Here is a 16,406-nt window from a genome sequence, read left to right on the forward strand (position 1 = left end):
CCTAGGGATGATCTCAGATCGCAGAACTTGGCTAATTCTTCAAGGCACCAGTGCAGTGGCGGACCCAGCTTCAAATTTTAGGGGGGTCAGAAATTGGGCTTTGACTCATATCTAAAGTATATATAGAAAAATAATCATGAAGTGGTGTCAAGGAGATTAGAACCTGAGAAAAGGCGAGTCACTAGAGGAGGAAACTAACCAACCGAGCTGCCAAATCAACCGGTTATATAGCTAAAACGCCAAAACAATATATTTAACCTGTTGCATCTGACACACTATTCCCTAACGTAAGTCCACCTCTGCACCAGTGAGACCTGGCATACTCAGGAGATAAGACTACCACAAACGCCACCGAATCCTCCATAGCCTCCACGGATTCCTTGCGTTCCACGTCACCAATCCATACCCGGATATGTGCCTTGATGAGCGCTTCATAGAGACGATCTGTGAAACTGTGGCTTCTGTCTCTTGGGAACTGAGGAATATGTCCTACTTGAGCCTCGAACGAGGATCAGAAAAACAGCGCCGGTCTTCATCATCTCTAATCTTTTCTTCTTCGAAATCGAGTTTGTAAGATATAAAATGTGCAGAAATCCTTAACGTTGAGTCCTACGAAAGAGTTCCGAGTTTCCTATGGAGCTGAAAAGCCAAAACAGGTCTTGGAGTGTGTGGATATGAGGAGGACAAAGAGAGAGAAGGTGAAGTAGGAGAAAGGCTACGAAAAAAAGAGAATGTTGACAAGGAAGCAGAGGCATTCATCAGGCTTGAGCATAGTAAGTGGATGACTGAGAGCAGTTAAGCTAGACCATTGACTATGAGTAAGAAACATAAGAACATACCATATCATATATAGATTGTATTAAATGATTTATCCCCTAGATATTATTTGAAAAACATTACAACTTTTTTTTGTAGCCACGTGTCATCACTAGGATGATTCTTAGAATCATTAGAGAAATATGTTGGTCCATCTAATTATATAAAAAGCTTTTTATTAAACTAACCATAAATTCATTATTAATGTTCTTTACAATTTCCTTAAATAAAAATTATGAAATTTCCTAATGCGGCTAAAATATATATGGCAATTAATAATTTTAAATAATAAAAATTTGATAAAATTAGTGTATTTTTTATCATATTTATTTAATTTTAAACTATTAAAATAAATTAAACAACGACAATAACTGATACACTAAAAATGAATCCTTGCTACTGTCAAGTTAACAGTGGTAATCGTAATATTTGAGATTCAATCCAAAGGACCAGTTTACTCTTTACTCTTATGAGTTCAATATTAAGCTAGGAAACATGTGGGGTTTTAAAATCAATGGTGACGCAAGTAACTAGAATACCTAGAGATTCAAATTCGATTTAAATGAAAGCCGGCTTAGGGTTGTTCATCGGGTGTCAATGCGGAACCAAACAACTATTCAAGTGCAATGAGGTGTAGTCTAGAACTCGGATCACTCACTAGAACAATCCACTATCGCGGACTTGTTCCCTTTGCTGATCGGTCTTGAGTCCTAAGCTCTCACTTGGAACAAGATGCGATAGCAAGCCTTAGAGATCAGGTCCGATTAGTTCGCTTAATACCCTAATATCTACTCTCACTGATTAGGGATATGAAGCTCATTCAATATATATCAATTTATCTCCTAAGCGGTTAGCTAGGTGATTAAACTAGAGATCGAACATTAAGTGATCAATTCAATGCAAGCAGTAAGAACAATATGAATGAAGAACAGTTAAAATCACTTATTTGTGTTTAGCTCATGCGATTGACACCCTAAACCCTAAGCAAGCTTAGCCGACTACTCAATCATAAAGCAAGATGACACATACATGATTTCTGAATAATACTACATATAAAATAAAGTAGAAAGACAAGGGTTCAGGATGATCTTCTCGTGAAAATGAGAGATGAAGTCTTCTCCCTTACAAGTTGCTAAATCCAAAATAGTTTTAGGTCTCTTGTAAAACTAGCGTAAGGAATTAGAAATGATAGCATAGGCCTTTCTTATATGGAGGCGCCAGTGGTAAAGAGAAAGGAGGGAAAATCTAGGGCAAACCCCTGAAATCTTGGAGGTTTCCTTAATAGTCGGGAACAGTCAGACGCTTGCTCTCTTTGGGAACAACCTTCGGATTGATCCGACTGGCTGTTTTGCGTTAGATATTCCAAAATGACTTCTTCCTTCATTGAACTCTCTTCTTTACTCTTTCACCTGCTCCAAACCTGGAATGATATCAAATAAGCACGAATTAGGACTGAGAATTAACTCAAAGAACACATATAATGGTATTAAAAACACCATATATCAATTCCCCCAGACTTAGATCCTTGTTTGTCCTCGAACAAGGCCAAGCCTCAAGAACAGGGAGAAAGGTTTGAAAGAGTCGAAACTCGCTTGACCTCAATAACCATACTCTTACCACACATCTCTGAACCATACAAGCTGTAGACTCAGACCACACACCCTTACCAGAACATCCACGATCGCTGTTCGAAAATCAGCTCCATACTCTGTATCTCATACCTGAAAAAGGGTACACTATCGAGACAAAACTCCTTAAATTCAATTAAGAACAGTGTGAGCTCCTCATCATGGGCACTATTCAGGGTAGACGGGCTAGGTAAGGAACATGCTATTTCATGGTGGGGCTAAGAGTGTTTAGGGGCTACCAAATTTAAGTGGATGCAGGATATCGCGCAAAATAGTAGGAGACGACGGATCCATTGATGTCCACAACCCTTACTCGTTTCTGCTTCACGAGTGCAGTTGTTCTCTCCTTCGGATCAACCGTGGGACTGTTCTTCAGTTCTTGACTTCCTTTGCCTAGTCCTCCAAAAATTGGTACCAACTCCTTGCTCAACCTTCCCAGTGTTCTTGAGTTTTTTTTTTTTTTTTTTGATTTATAGGTGATGGGGTTGCGAGGGAGAGGCAACATAATGAATGTTTCGCAGACACTGGTGGTCTATTCTTTTGTTTCTCACTGGTCGCCATTGTTCCTCTGGTTAGAACATGCACTCATAGACTGTTCTCTTGTTAGAGCATGGTCTCATCGACTGTTCTGTTCATGCTTGATCTCTCTTCTCTGAGTGTATGACATTAACGAGTAAGAGGCTGCGTCGATCCTTTCCTCTCCGACCCTTTTGCACATATCTGCACATATGACACTGAAAAGCAGAGTGCATGAGGGTAAAAATAAAGGCTTAGGCGCAAGGTGGGAACTAGCTAAAGATGAGCTAGCCACTCAGGATCAGCAAGATCGGTAAAAGGAGTAAGAAGTCATGAGTGTAAGTCTCGTTTCCCTGATCTAGTGCCCATAACAAGAAGAATTTCAGTCAAGATTAGGTTCAAGTTAGGTGGAGTTGAGTCTACCCAGTGTAACCTGATCGGTTGAGAGCTTCTGGAGAATCAAATGAGATAAGTCAGGGGTGTTCCAGCTAAGGTCACTGTATAAGAAAGTTAGAGCACGAGGTGGTTAAAAGATTATCACAACACAAGGTCCTAATTCCCACAAGAGTTTTAGCTGACTCGATCCTAAACTGACTCAATAAAACATCCAAATGACATAGGGACTGACTCAGAAATAAAGACAGTGAGTATCAGCACACAACAAGTGCTTCCCCCGGACTTAATTTACACCATCCCTGGTGTGAAACCAAATCGAGGTCAGCCGAATAACAACACAAAGCATAAAAATAAAGAGTTCAGATGGACAGAACAATGGATAGAGAATAGTCCTTGCGGACTCAGTCGGACTCGCCGCTCTTGGCCGGATCAAACGAACGTCTGTTGCGCGAGCGATGAACCTCCTCAGTTGAAGGGCCTGTTCCCATAGGCGCCTTTCCTGGATGGTTCGATCGTGGAGTCTGCTCTGCTGGTGACAGTCGCTGGTTACTGCCGCAAATGCAGCCGCCGGTAACGAGATGGAGGATCCTCCGCATGAGAATGTTGTTCTTCCGCTGCGAGTCAACCATCCAGTGTCGGTAAGCCTGATCATCTGTCACATCCGCCAGCTCTCCGAGGTCGTATGATGGGTCAGCTTCTGGGGTAATGTCCTCGACATCCTCCATATCTGCGTCAGGTGCAGCAGCACGAGGATCAGTGCATAGGAGCTCAGGTGGTGGGAGGAAGCGTATGTCGTCGAACACGCTGAGCCTGGTGATCTCGGGGTGAGACAGTTTGGTGAACAGCTGGGTACCCTTCTTGTCGAAAAAGCTGTAGGTATCCTCATCTCGCATGATGTGGCACGCCATAAGGTACTTGATGTCGAGGTACTGAATCTCCGTATTCACCTTGTATTGGCTGAGATCAACGCCGAAATGCTTGAAGAGCGGCATGAACAAGCTACCGCTTCTGTCCTTCTTGTTCGTGCCGTGCATCAGACAGAGCCTCCTCTCGCAAAGCATGGTGATGAAATGAAATCATGGGTTCGTCATGACCTTCTGAATTGGAATGCCAGACCCTGAAGCGCGGATCTCATCCTCAATACCTGCATACAGGGTTTGCAGCTCCCCGTTTGTCACTTTGGAAGTCTGATCCTTGGCGAACAGGAAGTTTGAAATGATCTTTCCAATGACTCTAAGTTCCGGGTTCCTGATCTGCGACTGGTAGGCTTTGACAGGTGTGAAGTTCCCATTCGCGATGAAGTCCCAGAAGGTGTTTGATGGGTGTGGGAACCAAAATTTGCACTGTCGAGTTCCGTTTAAATAAGGAAACTAGGAAAAACCTAATTTCTCAGAGGTCCCGGATATCTGCTAATACCACACGCCAAGCAATCAGAACACAATAATGACAACGATAAAGTATAAGAAATCGAAAAGAGAACAAAGTAGATCTTATTCCGAATTCGCGTTTCAGCGTTACAACAAGGTAAGAGCCTGGGCTACGAGAGCTGTCGCCGAGATTCCTAGTTCTAAAACACTAAGACGGCAATAACCTAGTTGAGTCGCAACTCGAATAACAAAAACGGAACTATGCCTAATCGCTCCAAGTGCTAAGTTTGCTCTGAAAAGTCCTCTTTCAAGCCTCTCGCCTAGGACTCCTTATATACTGGCTCCAAGGTCGGTTTACGATTTTCCCCTTCTGCCCTTAAGCTGTCATAGCATAAAAATGGAGATATTCCATTTTTTCCGATCTTTGTCATTATCTTCAAAATTTCGTATTTATCCGCGGAAACTTGACATTTATCTTTCTTTGCGAACCAAGCGTAAACCGTCATGCGGCTTACGGGATGTTGGTTAAGAAATCGTAATTTGGGCTTCAAGTCATGTCTTAGGTCCCTTTGGGCTGTCTTTCGACTCGAAGCGTTTGTTACGGCTTCTTTCGATAAAGAACAAACTTTCCACGGTTTTTACGGTAAAGTTTGAACGATAACTTAGAATGGCGGGGAATCGTGAAATGGGTTCACTACGGTCTTCGGAAGATAGCATCGAAGGATAGACGAGAACGCATGGACTAATGTCGTACCGATGTTTTGGTTTGAGCTCGGTCGCTACGTAGCGACCGAGCTTTGGCTCGAGCTCGGTCGCTACGTAGCGCCGAGCTCCTGCTTGAGCCCGGTCGCTACGTAGCTACCGAGCTCCTGCTCGAGCCCGGTCGCAACGTAGCGACCGAGCGATTGCTTGGTCGCTACGTAGCGACCGAGCTTTGGCTCGAGCTCAGTCGCTACGTAGTGACCAAGCTCCGGCTCAAGCTCGGTCGCTACGTAGCGACCGAGCGGAATGGACGTTTGGTCGCTATGTAGCGACTGAGCCTTGGCTCGAACTCGGACGCGCCGTAGCGACCGAGTGGAGCTCATGTTCGGTCGTTGCATAACGATCCTTTTCGGGCTTTTGTCCGATGACTCGCGTTTCCTCCGTAAAGCTTTTCGTAGAGAAGAATCTATTTCGAAAAAGTATTTGTTGAAGAAGTTTTCTACGTTTTTCTTCTTCGGGGATTTGGACGTTAACTTCGTCGTAACCGTTTTTGACCCCAACAATTAGCCCCCTAGCTCGTTGGGAGCATGGATTTCTAGCGAGGTCCCAATGCGTGGTATGGCGAGTTTGGACGAGATTGATGTATTTGGGCGAAGTTCGTGTCCAAAAATCCGCAAGTAAATAGTAATTTCTCATTCCTATAAGAAGAGAGGTAACTTCTTCACAATCTTCACACTTACTCATTCTCATAGAGAGTTTTTTCTTGAAAAGTTCTTTCTCTTTCTCTCTGTCATTTCCTTCTTGATTTAAAAAAGAAAAACACGAAATGTCAAGTAAGAAGAGGAGTTTGAAGAAAGGGTCCTTGCCCGCGAACGTTTCTGAAGAGCTTCGAGTGCCGAAGATGGAATTTGTTCCTCATTCGGTAGACCCAGCCGAGAACAAGGCATGGTGGGTGGCGTGTTACGGTTCGATCACGCCTCCCATAGAAAAATCGTTCCCGGTCATGAACCGTCGTCCGGTGGAGGAAGGCGCGCCAAGTAGGAGCACTAGCGGATTTCTCGAGGTCATGCGGTCGTTCTACCATATTTTGGACGCGGTGGAATTCAGGATTCCTTGTCAAGGAGAGTGCACTAGTAGTCCCCCGGAGGGGTTCTTTACTTGTTACGAGGCATTTGTAGTGCGTTGCCGTTTATGGTTTCCGATCCCTGAGATCATCGTCCGTGTGTTGGGTCGCTTCGGGGTGGCGATAAGCCAACTGAATCCTCTTAGCATCCAGCACCTCATAGGGATCCTGGTCCTGAGCTACGAACATGGTCTCTCTCTCACTGTTGATCATTTCGAAGCGCTTCTTCGATTACAGATCATCCAGGACACGGACACGTACAGGCTAGTTCCTCGGAACTTCATGTCGGTGGTAAAGGGGTTCACTTCTAACTTCAACTCGTGGAGGAAGTTTTTCTTCTTCGTTCGTGTAGACGCAGCGTCCGTTGAGGAGAGTTGTATCCCACTGTTTCGGAGGTTGCCGAACGATCGTCCCTCTATCAACCCTCTTGCTCCGTTTCCTGAGGACATTATTGCGATGAGGGACCTGCTCAGGAATGGTCCTTTTTTCTGGACTTCTTTTACGCCGAAGAGATTTCGTAGGGCGTTGAGGTTTGTGCATCCAGGTCCTGCTTTGGGCGGAGAAACAAGGAGTGATTCCGAACCTGAAGACCAAGGTCGCAACGCCCGCTCCCACTATTGTGACGGGGCCAAATTCTTCGAAGGGGAAAGATATTGATCTCAGCGACCTGGAGTTTTCGGTGGACGATTGCATGCTTCCAGGATGGGATCCGAACCTTGCTTTCGGCGATGGAAGTGGTACGAGCGACGTCCCTATTCCGGACTTCGATGATTTCTTCGCTGGTCTTCCGTCGGGTTTTGAAGCTCCTCAGGCCACGAACGAGTCAGGGAGGCCGAGAGTTGTTGCGGAAGGATCTCGCATCATTAACGGGGTATAATTCTTAAGAATCCCGACGATCGTTATTATTATTTTTTGCTTATTACGTGTCAATCGGTTTTACAGGGAATGAACTTGCTTGGATCGGCCATTGAGGCGAGTCATAGAGAGGCCATGATCAATCGCTTTAAAGCGGAGAAGGCGGAAAAGGATCTTGCTCGCATGCGAGACGAGATGTTGGCGCGAGACGCTCAACTCGCTCGTGATCATGCCAGGGCTGTTCGCAGGGCGGAACGGAAGGGAAAGAGGGAAATTGTCGAGGTAATGAAGACTCGCGCTTCTCAATTTCAGGTTGAGTACAGGAATCTTAAGGGTGCTTTCAACTCGCTGGGCGACTTCTGTGAGTGTCGCGGCTCCGTTGGGAGCCTTTGGAGGACGCAGGAAGATGACTACATCTTCGAGAGGGAGATGGAGTTAATGAAGGGTGGCATGAAGGATCATGCTCACGCTGAGGCGACCATTCCTCCGATCGACGGGAAGATCCAGGGATTCTCGGATCCCATCCCGGTTTCCCCTGATACCATAGAGACTACGGCTGATTTTGCTGGTCATGATGAGGAAGTGAACTTTCCCGCGGATGCATTCGGGGCTTCCTTGTCCGGGAGTTTCAACTTTGACCTGTGAGTGTTTTGGCGGGAAAGAGTTTTTCCCTTTATCTAGTATTTAGCGGCCGAGTGTGGCCTTTGTTCATATATGTCTGGCCGAGTGTGGCCTTGAACTCCTACCGCTATGCGGTTTATATAATGGATGTATGTTTGGGTTTACTTTGTTTAGAGCGGGTTTGAAGTGAACATGAGTTGTCTGTTAGTTGGGCGTTCAATCTGTTAGTTCGTTCGAGAGGTGAGTTTACTCATATTTATCTTCGTTGAGGCGTTCAATATGTTAGTTCGTTCGAGAGGTGAGTTTTCGTAGAAATCATTTATGATTTTTTGGGAACGTTGAGTTACGAACGAAGAGACATGTTTTAGGAATCTCGTATCGTTTAGATATCATGTCTTTGAGATGTTTGAGACCAATGCGATGGGTTTAGGGCAAGACCTAGGTTTACTCTCGGTTTTAAGGTTTGTGCGGTGACTAGCCGGCTATCGGTTTTCCTGTTGCGATTTCTACCTGATTCGTACCGATTTAAAGTCTGCGATAGGTTCTCGGCTTATACGACTTGTATGGTACGAATCGAGCATCTTTCCAGAGACAATTTTTAAGCCAACTGGAAGTGCTAGACCAAAATAACGGATTTATTTTGTAGCGCGCTTTCGTCCTTGTGTTGGACGTTTGAAGATCAAAAGAGTGATCAGCTTGCGTTTGTTTATGACGGCTAATGTGTTCGTCGGGGCCAATCGACGAACGGAGTGTAAGATTTGTAGTGGTCGCGTTCGGACAATTTGTTCGTATTATCTCGATTTTTAACTTGCGACGTCTCGCAGTTATTTCGAAGACTATACGTATATTTTTGAAGTGAGATTGTTTTGCGATTTTGTCTTAAAAAGAGTGACGCATATTTCGTAAAAATTTCCGAAATCTCGATAGAATTCGACTACAATAACACATCTTTTCCTATGTGGGAGTATACGAGTATACGCACCCACCACCCCCCCCCCTCTTTTTGGAGAGGGGGATAGCTGAACTCGTCCTTTCGACGAGCTGCCTACGTACCCCTTTCGAGGATCAAGCCATCTCGTAGTTATGTTTTATGCCGCGAGCATTTTTACTCGGCGGTTGTCGCCGTGCTGACCGCCTTGATCGAGATGATTGTGGCATGGTCAGTGTTCTCCTCTGGATGTTCCGGTTGAATTGTAGTGTTGGCTTCGGCCTCACATTGAGTTTCAACGCCCGAAGAGTCTGCGTCGGCAGACGATTTGAAATCGTCTTTTCTCGAAACGTTGTAGGTCGAATATTTATCGATCTTCGTGCATTTGCGATTTGCCGTTGCGGAGGTTGTCATCTGTCTTAACTAGTGTCCTGCGAGGAAGCACAGTCGCGACTGTTTCTGACATCCCCAGATAGCTGCGACTCTGCTTGGGGTCGGGAATTTGACGCCCAGGTGGTACGTCGATGGAACGGCTTGCATAGTGTTGAGCCACGGGGTTCCCATGATCACGTTGTAGATGGCAGGATGATCAACAACCGCGAACTCTACGATTTTTGTGACCTCCTTGGCCATGACAGGTAGCTGAATTGATCAGAGGGTCATCGATACTTCGCCAGAAAAGCCTGTGAGCGGTTTCGGAGTTGGAGTTACTTCTCCGAGTTCAATGCTCATCCGTTTGAGAATGTCGCGGAAGATTACATTCACCGTGCTCCCCGTGTCAATGAGTACTCTTCCGACTTCCAGATCTCGTATGACGAGGTCTATGACGAGTGGATCGCAGTGAGGCTGATCAATCATGATGGCTTCCTCCTTTGTGAAGGTGATTGAGCAGTTCTGATCATCTTTGGTAGGAGACCATGTAGGCCAGTTTGCGCTCGACTCCGCCTTCCGCTGGTAAGCCTTGATGGCGGAGACCGTATCGTTGCAGAATTGCGATCCTCCGATGATAATGTTGACCCTACGACGATTGTTATCGTTTCCCTTGTCGTCTGGCCTCCTGCCGCGTTTATCCCCGGATTGGTTTCTTTGGGGAGATCTCTCCACGGGTGGATTTCTGTCCAGCTTCGGGGGGCGATCAGTCTCGAGGATGAGATCTTTCACGCTGGTTACTTCTGACAGTTCTCCGGCTAGTAGCTTCGCGGCCAGCCTCGCTCCCAGGACCTTGCAGTTAGTCGTGGAGTGTCCTCGGGATTGGTGGAACCCGCAGAAGGTGTTTTCGTCATATCCTTGGTTGCGAGTCCACGTATTACCCATGGTTCGGCCCTGGTCTGAGCCGATCGCGTAATTATGTGCTCCTTGGAGTTCTTCCCCCTCGTGATGGACATACTTGTCGTTACGAGGGTTCTTCTTCCTTGTCTTCGGGTCTACATCTTTCGAGGATGATTTTGCCGACTTATGCTTCTGCGATAAGATTTTCGTTTCTTCCTCGATCATGATGTAGTCCGTTGCCTTGTGGAGGGCGTCTTGGATCGTCCGTGGTTTTTCGAGGGATATCCATTTTCTGAATTTCGACTTGTACCAGAGCACCTTTCTGAGCGCGTCGATGGCCACCTTGTCGCTTATCCCGCTGACCCTAGACATCACCAACTTGAACCGGCTGATGAACTCGCGGAGGGGTTCCTCTTCCCTCTGGGACAGACTCCAGAGATCGACATCGGAAGTTTCTCTATCTATGAACATAGAGTATTGCTTGAGAAATTCTGATGCGAGCTGTCGGAAACTCCCGATAGAGTTTCGTTTAAGGCGCGCGAACCATTCAAGGGCTGCTCCTTCTAGATTCTCGACGAACAAGCAGCAGTAGCGGGCGTCTCTCTCGCCGTCCTTCAGCCTCGCTCATCCCATCGTGATATGGAAAGCCTGAAGGTGCGCTCTTGGATCGGTCGTACCATCATACTTCGGTACTTTGATCTTTCCTGGATCGGACACCCTCGTATCTGAGATGCGAGCGGTGAAAGGGGTTTTCCGAGCCCCTTCCAGCAGTCTGTCGATCTCGGGGGCTGCGCTCGTAGCATGATGGATTTGAGATTTTACGGCTCTTACTTCTGCCGCAGTCTTGGTGATATAGTCGCGAAGATCGCGTATATCCGACGTCTCGTCAGCAAGTTTCCGCGCTTGTCGGCGTTTACTGCAAGTGAGCTCGGTTTGTTTTTCAGCCAGCTCTTCCTGTTCGTTCCAATAGAGGATTTTCTCCTCTTCTGTCATTGGTTTGTCGAACGGAGAGCTTTCCCGAGTGAATCGGCTTCTGGTCCTTCTTGGATGTCTATCAGCGTCTTCATCAGTACTGTTGGAGACATCGCTAGGATCCAGCTCGACTCCATTGTCCTCCGAAGCCTTCGCGGGAGGCGGAGGGCTTTCGGAGTTTCCCTTTTCGATGGGAGACTTCTCGCTAGGGTTTTGACCCGAAGGTCGTTCCTAGGCGGCCCCAGGCCTGTTGAGTGGGGTCGCAAAGTCGAGTCTTTTCCCGCGGACTTTAGTGGTTCCACGGGGGCGGATTGCTCGAGTCCTTGCCGTTAAAGTTTCAACTTGTTTGGTCAAGGTGCTCACGAGCTTATCTAGTTCTTCCGACCATTTTTCGTAGGTGGCGAACATCTTTTTAAGCTCCTCGAGCGCCGCGGCGTTGGCTGGTGCGTTAGCCGCGGATACATCTGCTGCGGGAGTGTGGAGATCAGTGCCACTGCTTCCGTTAAGAGGAGTTTGCACGTTATCCGCGTCGTCAGTTGACATGTCTGGTTGAGCGTGATATGGTTGAGAGTTATATTGATCCGTACCCCCCCCCTCCTTCTAGCGCCAAACTGTGGGAACCGAAATTCACACTGTCGATTTCCGTTTAAATAAGGAAAGTTAGGAAAACCCTAATTTCCCAGAGGTCCCAGATATCTGTTAAACCACACACCAAGCAATAAGAACACGCAATTAAAGACGAAAAGAAATAAGAAATCGTAAAAGAGAGCAACATGAGTTTTATTCCGAATCCGCGTATGAGCGTTACAATAAGGTAGAAGCCTTGGCCACGAGAGCTGTTGGCAAGATTCCTAGTTCTAACAACCTAGGACTGCAAAACCTAGTTGAGTCGCAGCTCGAAATAACAAAAACGGAAAGTTGCCTAATTGCTCTAAGTGCTAAGTTTGCTCTGAAAAGTTCTCTCCCATGCCTCTCGCCTAGGACTCCTTATATACTGGCTCCAAGGTCGGTTTACGTTTTTCCTCTTCCGCCCTTAAGCGGCCATAGCATAAAAATGGAGATATTCCATTTTTTCCGATCTTCGTAATTATCTTCAAAATTTCGTATTTATCCACGGAAACTTGACATTTATCTCCCCTTGCGGACCAAGCGTAAACCGACATGCGGTTTACGGGCTGTTGGTTAAGAAATCGTAAGTTGGGCCTCGAGTCGTGTCCTAGGTCCCTTTGGGCTGTCTTTCGACTCGAAGCGTTTATTACGGCTTCTTTCGATAAAGAATGAACTTTCCGCGGTTTTTACGGTAAAGTTTGATTGATAACTTAGAAATGGCGGGGAACGTGAGATGGGTTCGCTACGGTATTCGGGAGATAGCATCGAAGGGTAGAGAAGAATGCATGGGCTGATGTTGTATCGACGTTTCAGAAGAGCTCAGTCGCTACGTAGCGACTGAACTTTGGTTCGAGCTCGGTCGCTATGTAGCGACCGGGCAAACGCTCGGTCGCTACGTAGCGACCGAGCTCCGGCTCGAGCTCGGTCGCTAGGAGCGACCGAGCAGAATGGGTGTTTGGCTGTAATGTAGTGACTGAGCTTTGGCTTGAACTTGGTTGCTACGTAGCGACCAAGCGGAGCACGTGTTTGGTCGCTGCGTAACGATCTTTTCGAGCTCTTGTCCGATGATTCGCGTTTCTTCCGCAAAGGTTTTTCGTAAAGAAGAATCTATTTCGAAAGTATATTTGTCGAAGAATTTTTCTATGATCTTTTTTCTTCTTCAGGAACTTGGACGTTAACTTTGTCGTAACCGTTTTTGACCCCAACAATGTTCTCGACACTCTGCTCGGCCTCAGCTCTTTCTAGTGCAAGCTCAAGTGGATCTTCTATAAGAATCTCCTCGATCATCCCGTCGCGAGGTTACAGCAGATCAATCCCTTCATCCACCTCGAAGGTCTGTCCATCCAGCATCGGCTTCTTCAGCAGCTCATCCATCTCGAACTGCATGACTATGTCCCCCAGATTAAGATCAATCTTCCTTTACCGCACATCAATGATGGCTCCAACAGTACATAGGAACGGTCTTCCTAAGATGACAGGATCTTTGGATTCCTCTTCCAGCTCTAGAACTACGACGTCTGCTGGAACAGAGGTGTTCCCGACTTTTACTTGGAGATCCTCTAGAATACCAACCGGGGACTTAACGGATCTATCCGCGAACACCAATGACATCTTAGTTGGTTTGAAATGCGTGTATCCCAGACGTCGTGCTACAGAGTAGGGCATGAGGTTTACATTTGATCCCAGATCAACCAAGGAGCATGAGAAAACTGTCTTCCCAATCTGGATAGAGAGGACGAACTTGCCAGGGTCTCCTCGCTTCTTTATCTGCCTGTTCTGAAGCACGGCGCTGCACTCCTTAGAGACAGTCATGAATTCGCTCTCCTCTGATATTTTTCCTGAGATCAATCCCTTCATAAAGCTGCGCATGGAGGGCATCATCTGGATCGCATCCATCAAGGGGAGTCGGACGGTTAGGTCCTCCAGCATCTTTTTGCACTTCATCTCCTCTCGGTCCTTCCGAGTAGCCTTTGTTGGAACAGGGTAAGTGACTTTAGGATTGTATTCGCGAGCAGGAATAGGCTCTGGGATCGGGCGGACAGCCTCAGCTGGTTGTTCTGGTCCTGGCGAATTGGTTCCAACTGTTGGTTCCCTCTCCTTCTCAGCTGCCGGGGTATCGGTTGGTGGTTGTTCCGATACTTTCAGCTTCCCCTTCTCAGCCGCAGAGAACCTCTTCTTTACCGGCTCAGACAGTTGCTTTCCACTTCTCAACTCAACCGCATTGCACTCCTTAGGGTTTTTGCCGGTTTTCCCAGGTAGAGTACCTCGTTGCCTCTTGACGCTCTAAGCAGTCTGAGCAATCTGAATGTCCATATGTCTCATATGACTCGCGACATTTTCGTACTTGGTGCTCAAATCGCTGAACATATGGTTCATTCTGGTAATGATCTCGGTAGTAACCTGGTTTAGAGCCTTCCCTTGGAGCTGTTGTCCTTGGAGCAGCTGCTGCAACATAGCTTTTGTCTCATCTTGCGGAACAGAGACAGGAGCGGAGGTAGCTGGCTGAGTGTTCTGGTGTTTCTGCACCTGAAGTGGATTGTTCTGTGGTTGGCTTAGAACATAGGTCTGGGGTTGGTAGTTCTTTTGATACCCGGCATACTGACCTTGGTTACTCTGTGCAGGATTAGCTGGTTTGTCTTGCTTAGGCCAGAAAAGCGGTGGGTTGTTCCTCACGTTAGGGTTTGGGTGGTAGTTTTTGAGCTGCCATCCTTGCCCATTCACGTAGCTCACCTCTTGATGATCGTCTCCTGATATTTCAGCATCAAACGCCAAGTCACCGGCACTCTTCTCAGGAGCTGCTTCTTCCATTATGAACACTTGGCTTTGGTTTCCCTTAAGCAGTTGGTCCACCTTTGCAGCGAGATCATCTATGCTGTTCACACTCTTCGAGCGGTCATGCTCCTTGTTCTTGTTTAGTGAACTTGAAGCCATGTTCTCAATCAGCTCGAACGCACCAGGTGTGTTTTGAGTCATGAAGTCTCCATTACTCGAAGAATCAAGGGTGTTTCGAAACTCATAGCTCACTCCATCATAGAACACCTCTAATATATAGTCATCGTCAAACCCATGGTGCGGGCACTCTCTCTAGTACTCCTTGTACCTCTCCCAAGCTTCATGAAAAGGTTCATCAGAATTCTGCTTGAAATTGGAGATCCTGTGCCGTAGAGCCACGGTTTTAGACTTCGTGTAGAAGTGGCTCAGGAACGCTGATCGGACCAGGTCCCATGAGGTAAGAGAACCGGTCGGCAGAGATAGGAGCCAGCGAGAAGCTTTCCCTTCAAGAGAGAATGGGAACAGCGTGCATTTGACATAATCTGGTGGCACTCCATTAGAGCGAGAGAAATTGTAGATTCTCTCAAAGGCTTCGATGTGGTCCATCGGGATGTCAGTAGTGAGACCGCAGAACGTGCTCTTCTGTACCAGACTTATCATTGCAGGTTTGATCTCATAGTCTTTCTTAGTGCAAGGAGGAGGGTTGATGGGGGAGCGGTTAGTAGCGAAGTTCCGCGGAAGGTTCCGCTCTCCAATAGGAGCACCACGCTCTTCTCGCGCGGTGTTCTCAGCTGCTTCTTGAGCAGCTTGTTGCTGATTTTGGATGGTCTGCTGCATCTGCAACATCTGTTGTTGCTGAGTCTGCATTTGTTGTTGAATGATTGCCAGTGCAGCAGTGAGGTCATCCTGATTTTCGTGATCACCCATGTTGGTGTCGGTTGTTCTCGGCTGTTGACGGTTCTGTCTTTCTAATCTTGCGAGTTCGTCGTTGGTCAGTTGATGTAGTGGTCCTTGTGCGTTGCTCTGAGTATGTCTACTGGTCATGCACTTGGATCATCTGTTCCAACAAAGAATTAAAAGCAAGTTAGATATCTCAGACTAAATATTAAACCGAAAAATAAAGGTAAAAGTCTGGTCTCCGTCGCAACGGCGCCAAAACTTGATACACTAAAAATGAATCCTTGCTACTGTCAAGTTAACAGTAGTAATCATAATATTTGAGATTCAATACAGAGGACCAGTTTACTCTTTACTCTTATGAGTTCAATATTAAGCTGGAAAACAAGTGGGGTTTTAAAATCAATGGTGACGCAAGTAACTAGAATACCTAGAGATTCAAATTCGATTTAAATGAAAGCCGGCTTAGGGTTGTTCATCGGGTGTCAATGTGGAACCAAACAACTATTCAAGTGCAATGAGGTGCAGTCTAGAACTCGGATCACTCGGCTAGAACAATCCACTATCGCGGACTTGTTCCCTTTGCTGATCGGTCTTGAGTCCTAAGCTCTCACTTGGAACAAGACGCGATATCAAGCCTTAGAGATCAGGTCCGATTAGTTCACTTAATACCCTAATATCTACTCTCGCTGATTAGGGATATGAAGCTCATTCAATATATATCAATTTATCTCCTAAGCGGTTAGCTAGGTGATTAAACTAGAGATCGAACATTAAGTGATCAATTCAATGCAAGCAGTAAAAACAATATGAATGAATAACAGTTAAAATCACTTATTTGTGTTTAGCTCATGCGATTGACACCCTAAACCCTAAGCAAGCTTAGTCGACTACTCAATCATAAAGCAAGATGACACATACATGATTTCTGAATA

The 16,406-nt window shown here is 46.4% G+C and overlaps 1 non-coding gene across 1 annotated transcript; it reads left to right on the forward strand.

Annotated features, from left to right (window-relative positions):
* Positions 1–14,863: 14,863 nt before the first annotated feature.
* On the forward strand, positions 14,864–14,970 carry LOC125588117. Its single transcript, XR_007324511.1, has one exon. It is a non-coding gene; the product is annotated as a small nucleolar RNA R71 (small nucleolar RNA).
* Positions 14,971–16,406: the final 1,436 nt, after the last annotated feature.

Source organism: Brassica napus, chromosome C5 (assembly GCF_020379485.1).
Source record: "Brassica napus cultivar Da-Ae chromosome C5, Da-Ae, whole genome shotgun sequence".
Classification (NCBI taxonomy): domain Eukaryota; kingdom Viridiplantae; phylum Streptophyta; class Magnoliopsida; order Brassicales; family Brassicaceae; genus Brassica; species Brassica napus.